Raw genomic sequence first — 6,178 nt, 5'->3', positions numbered from 1 at the left:
ATTATTCTGTACCACAAAGCCATTTTCATTTCTGGTTTCCTGAAAGCAATGAGATGTTCACAGGAATGCTATAACCACAGGACAAAAGTCTTGCAGAGAATGTCATGAGGTGTCTGTCTTCTAATTCCAAAAATTTGAATTCAAAATTCAAAAATTTCCTGCAGATTGCAGAGGCAAAGGAAGCCTAAGGTGTCTGCACTCCCTAAAACTACACAGCTACTGGAAACAAAATTTCCAAGTCCAAGGAGCACTCTCTGCCTCAAATTTCAAAGAAATGTTGAGCACGCACTTCCACAGTTTATGTTACATCCTCCTGAAAATTAGATGGCTTTTGTAAAATGCTATCCTACTTCCTCACTGCCTCCAGATTTTTACAAAGAGGATGGGGCCAGTTCTGGAAGGAGGTGAAGCTGGCATATTGTGCTGCCATCTTCAGTGGTGCTTCATGTTATATGGCTCACACCTGCAGGAATCCTCCCACAGATCTGTCCCAAGGAGGCCCCCAGTGGGATGAACACAGTGTGGAGGCACAGCTCCCTCCAGGTGCCTTCCTGCTTGGGCTTCCCATCACACCATTTCCCCCCTTTCTTTTCTTTCCTCAATGGCTGAACAAAAAGGGGACCTGTAAATACAGAAACTGCTACCCACAGTGCTGTTCTCTCAAGCACTCATTCTAGGACATGCCACAGGAGTTTATCTTCCAAATCCCATTCTGAGCTGTGTTATACTGTGTGTGCAATTGCACCCTTTGAAATATTGGGCTCTTTCCTTGGAGATAACTGTGTGAGTACTGGAAGAAAATAATACGACACGCTTTTGAAACCAGAAGTGATCAGAAAAATCATTAAATTTGTCAGGAGACAAGGGCTGAAATTGAGCCCCCTGTAGATGCTTGGCTGTGTTGCCTCCTTAGTGGGTCCTTCACAGACCTCTTGGAGCCAGAGGAGGTGGCACAGGCAGGGCAGAAAGAAGGAGAATACCCTTTGAACCTCCTGGAAGGACACTTCAAACCAAAACTGTTGCTGATATTCTGATTACACAGTCAATGAAAATTCTTTCTGTTCCTCTGCCTATACAACCTCTCTCCTCCCCACCCCTCCTGCCACTCTCTTCTGAATATATTGGCCTGTTCCTGCTGCACTTAGTAGCCATGTGGGAACTTCAAAAAGAGAATTCCTTAATTTGTGGCAGAAGGTGAGACAGATTGCCCAAAGTGTTCCCTCTCCATCTTGTAAGGCAGCAGTCTGTGCCCAGGGGCTTCCTGCAGGGTTTTATCTGTCCCTCTGGAGGAGGCATGGCTGGAGGTGCCCCTTTGCCAGACAGCAGTGGAGGAATACCAGGGAGCTCAAAGTACTGGGGGAGGCCATCAAAACAGGGAAAAAACCGTATGGGGTGGTCTGGGGTACCATGGTCTGGATTCAGGGAAAAAAGAAGGAGCAAGACCTACTGGGGGAGGAGAAAGTTTCAGGGCAAATATCCCACCTTACTTTTGGGGACAGAAATTGCTGGAAAATTAATTGCTAAATGTGGCTGTGTCATGGCCAGGTTCTCCTGTCCAGATCCAACTACCAAATGCAGCAGTGGAAATTCAGCCATTTCACAGTTTGCATGACAAGTGCCTTTGATGTTCCCTTCTCTTTGAACATAAACATCATTTCCTTATGTCATATCATTTATGGCGCCTATTGCAAGTTTTGATCAGTCCTTGAACATTTATTTTTGGGTGGAAACTGTTACCAAGTCTTATGAACCATCTCACTGCCAAGGACCGAAACCCCAAAATCCATACTCCTCTGTCACTCAGAACAGAGTTCCAGTATATATAGATTCATTTTAAAGTTTTCAGTAACAGGCAGTTAGAATAGCATCAGCTTAACTAAAAGCAGCTTGAGATCTGGGTTGAGGACTGGAGCCATATTTTCTCCTTCATTTCTTAGCTTCATCTCAGTGCTATATCCCTAATAATCCCTCACACTTCCCATGACTGAAGAGAAATCTCTAGGATAACCATCATACAAATATTCCAGTGACTTTCAATAATAAACATTCAGAGAACAAAGAATATTCCCGGAGATTAAAGATCAGTAACAATCACAAGTATTTGGTTCCATGGAAAAAAATATTATTTTCTTTAGTTGATTGATTTCAGATGTTCAAATTCAGCAAAGAGAAAACAGAGGAAATTGATCCAAATCAAATATAAACCAGATTAAGCCTTAGCACAGCAGTCATCCATTTTACAGGGACAGCTGTGTTCTTAACACTGCCTGAAAATCCTCTAGCAAAACCCCCACTTCAGCTTTTAAAATTTTTCAGTGAAATGTCAGTTAGATCATCCCTTACCTGTAACATGAAAAGCTTATTTTGCTCTAAAAATGCTTCTTTCTTTCAGCTGTGTGAATCACCTTTGCACGGGTTGGCGATGTCTGTCTTTGCTTATCCAGTTTATAGTTCCTCAGACTTGCCCTCAGAGATTCAGCAGCTCAAACATTAACTGCAGGACAATTATTGATTCTAATGACTAGGTGTGGTATGAAACAGCAGCCATGTAAGGAAGAAAAGTAGCTCCAAGGTAATTCACAGTCTTCAATATTTTTTACATCCTTTCTGATTTTCTTTCTGACTTCAATTTTTTTTCAGTCAGACTGTGAGAAAAGAACATGCAGGGCATGGGTTGGAGACACAGGGGAAAGACAGCATTTCTAAAAGTGGAGAGGAGAGGGCATGGGCCTTGGGTGGAGAGCATGTTTGCTACTTGCCTAGTCGCAGGAATAATTCACATTCAGAAGACAAGAATTTGGACATAAAGGTGGCTTGTTTTCACAGCAGATCCTTTCATGGGAAGGACCCAGACGAGTTAAAATAATTCATCAGTCCTCATATTGGAAAGTTCAAATTCTGTCTGAGCTCTGCTAAAAATTTACTTTGGGTAACTTTGGGCAAATCAGTCTGTCTGCCCTTTTCCAGATAATCTCATGATGGATGCAATCATTCCTTTCCCTTTGTGCCATCTCTCACGTCTGTTTTACGTTCGCAGCCTTTCAAGGGAACTAGTCCCCACTAGTGTCTGCATTATGACACCTGCAGTAAAGGGAATTTAAATCAATTGGGCTGTAAAGGACAATGGTAAAACAAATAATCAATAAAATATATTTGAAAAATAAACTAATTTTTTTTTAATTACAGTTCTTAAAATGTTATGCTTTTTGTATCTCACTTTTTAATATAGTGCTTATTTCAGAAGTTTTGGACAGGCTTATTTTGTTGTCTTGAGAAATGTTATTTTTCATCCAGGTTCTAACTTCTGCTTTCAATTTCCTCAGTCTGTCAGATTGCTCTTGAACACTGTTAAATTATCTGTGCAGTACATTATTTTCTGAATTATGTATCTAAAGAAAGAAGTGTTTAGAACTGATTGCAGCTCTAAGGTGTACAGTTCTGGGAAAAGTTAGGCCTTCTATTTGTGTTTCAGATCACACTTTTCCCTTGAAATCAGTGTTTGTTTCTCCAGGAAAAAACCTCTAGGCTATGCTTTCAGCATGCTTTAAAACACAAGTGTTCTTCATTCACTCATGCACTCAGAATGATTCAGACTCTCTCAAAGCTGTCTGCTAGCAGTGAGTTATCTTTAGACCACAGCTCAAAACCAGTTTTGAATAAAGCATTAAAACTCATTGCTGTTGATTTCTAAATAAATATAATAAGGAGAGGGGAAATTAACTTTCTCGGAAATGTGTTGATTTAAGTGACCTACAGCAGATTAACTGTGTACTAGTTGGATATGAATGAGCAGTATTTTCAACAAGAAGTACTAATTTTAAAACAGCAAGATGAGACTTCACGTGGCAGAACCAACTTCACATCCACAAATTCCTAATGACATTTTTAGTCCTCTTTCACATGACAAGTGTAGAGTAACACAAGTCATGATGTCAGAAGTGCAATCCCTATAAACAAGTCAAGCATTTGCCTTTCAAGTGCTAGTGTCTCTGCTTGGAAGTTCAATTCCCTGGAAGTGCAGTGTATTACCTGAAGTACAAATACACAGATGTAAGGTACCTAGTATGCCTAATTGAATGTCCCCATGATTTAAAGTCAGAGGTGACCCTGTCATACCCAGTATCGTTCTCTGGCTGAAAAAGTTTCCCAGGCACAGACCAACTGCTTATAGGTTGCAACTGCACAGCAGAAAAAAAAAAAAGCCTCCCATGTCAAATGCATTACAAAGTCCAGAAGCACTTATGGCTTTACAACAGTCATAACATGGTGCCACAGATAAAATCACAAGAAGAAATCAGCAGTGAGACTGGGCCCTTGAGCCAGCTGTTTCTCTGAGTAAATCCAACGAAAAAAAAGGCAAAAGTCCAGGTGTTTATTGTGTGAATCATTGTTCAACGAGTCAGTTTTTCCAGAAACAACTCTTCTCATATCATTAGTCACATCCTTTTCACCCTTCCCATTTATCAACGTTGTCATTTCTCCCCCGCTCCTTTTTCATTTTCTCTTTTTGTCTTTTTACTTTTACTCCTGGTTTCCACTCAGCTGACATCTCTCCATGTACCTCTTCCACTTCCCAAACTAGCTGGACTTGCCTGACCTCAGCTTCCTTCCCTTTCTGTTTGTTTAGAAAATATTTCTTTTATGGATCTATTAGGGTATGATAATTTCACAATATAATTAATGTGTGTGAACATGAGATAGTACCACTGGAGGAAAAAGAAGCATGGAAAAGTAATGATGAAAACAAATTTAAGTTTCTCTTGACCTAGTTCCTTCACTTCTCATGTGGCAGAATCACCTATACCTGCAACCTCCCTGACTGTAAAGATGCAAATAATGACCAGCCTTAGTTTCCATACCTAATGCACTGTGGGACTTTCAGCATCTGCTCATTCACATGGATGCCCTCTGTACATTGCTCAGTCCCTCCACCCTTGCTGGACCTGTGCCTCCATATTCTCCCAGATGAGGCTTCACAACACTGCTGAGGAAAGGTTCCTACAAAAAGCATCTCCCAAACAATCTACCTCTTACCAGTGCATTTATCATGTATTTTCATGTCCATTGCTCTGATAGTTGCACTGACATAATTATGATTTTGTCTGTATTTGCCTACTCTATATACTCAGTTTAGTGGTGTAACCTACTTATAATTGTCTGAACTTCTTTGAGAGACTGAGAACAGTGACGAGCTCTGATTTAGCAAAGATTAACTCTGATTTAGTTTATTTTTACTAACCTTCCTAATACTACTTTTACTTTGGGACATATGTCATTCACTCCATTTATAGAGAGACCTAGTCATTCCTGCTAATGCTTTTCTTTGGTTTATTGCTTATGAAATTCTTCTTATCACTAATCTTATTTTATATAAGTCAGCTTTTTCCAAGTTCACTGTAATTTTTCTACTTTTCCCTCTTTTTCTTTGTGAGGACTGTGGATTCTCAACATGGTATAATTACCAACACTTATATCATTGCTATCTCTTGTACCCTGCACTTCAAAATAAGTACATGCATCCCCATCAACATTTCACTTTTTTCCTGACAGTTCTATTTTCCTGACAATTCTTTCTGAAACACTAAAGTGTTTCTACACAAACAATTCAGTCTTAAATTATTCAGCCAAATCCCTGTAGTTCTCATAATCTTGAGAATATATTAAGTGTTAAAGGACCACATATTCCTTCCATTTAAAGTGTTCTTCAAACCTTCCTTTGACATCTCTCACTCTCTTTTGGTAGCTTTCCCCTTTCTATTGTTTATACCCCAGTTCACACTGAGATAATTTGTCTTTATACAATGGTGTGAGAAATGTGCTGAGGAGAGGGTACCTAGACAAAAAAGCACAAACCAAGAGAAGCAGATGAACATGTTTTTGTGAGCAAGCATCCAAAACAAGAGACATCATGATAAAAGGCATAAGGGGAGAGGTAAACCAGGTAGGCATGTGTTGGGATAGGACCAAAGCATGGCACTGACTGTTTAGCAAGCTCTGCACAAAAGAGGGAAGGCAGACGTATCCAGTAGTTCACAGTACTAATGCTTGCTGGCCAGAGTGAAGCTACACCATTTGTGTGGCCCTGTTCTCCTGTCCAGGAGATGTGGCTCTTTGACTGGTCTGGGTGTGCTGTGCCTTGGATGATGAAAACCTTGCCTCTATCACCCCTGCTCCCAGA

The sequence above is a fragment of the Agelaius phoeniceus genome, chromosome 1 (assembly GCF_051311805.1).
Source record: "Agelaius phoeniceus isolate bAgePho1 chromosome 1, bAgePho1.hap1, whole genome shotgun sequence".
NCBI classification, from domain to species: Eukaryota; Metazoa; Chordata; class Aves; order Passeriformes; family Icteridae; genus Agelaius; species Agelaius phoeniceus.
Note: the sequence above shows the minus strand (reverse complement) of the source record.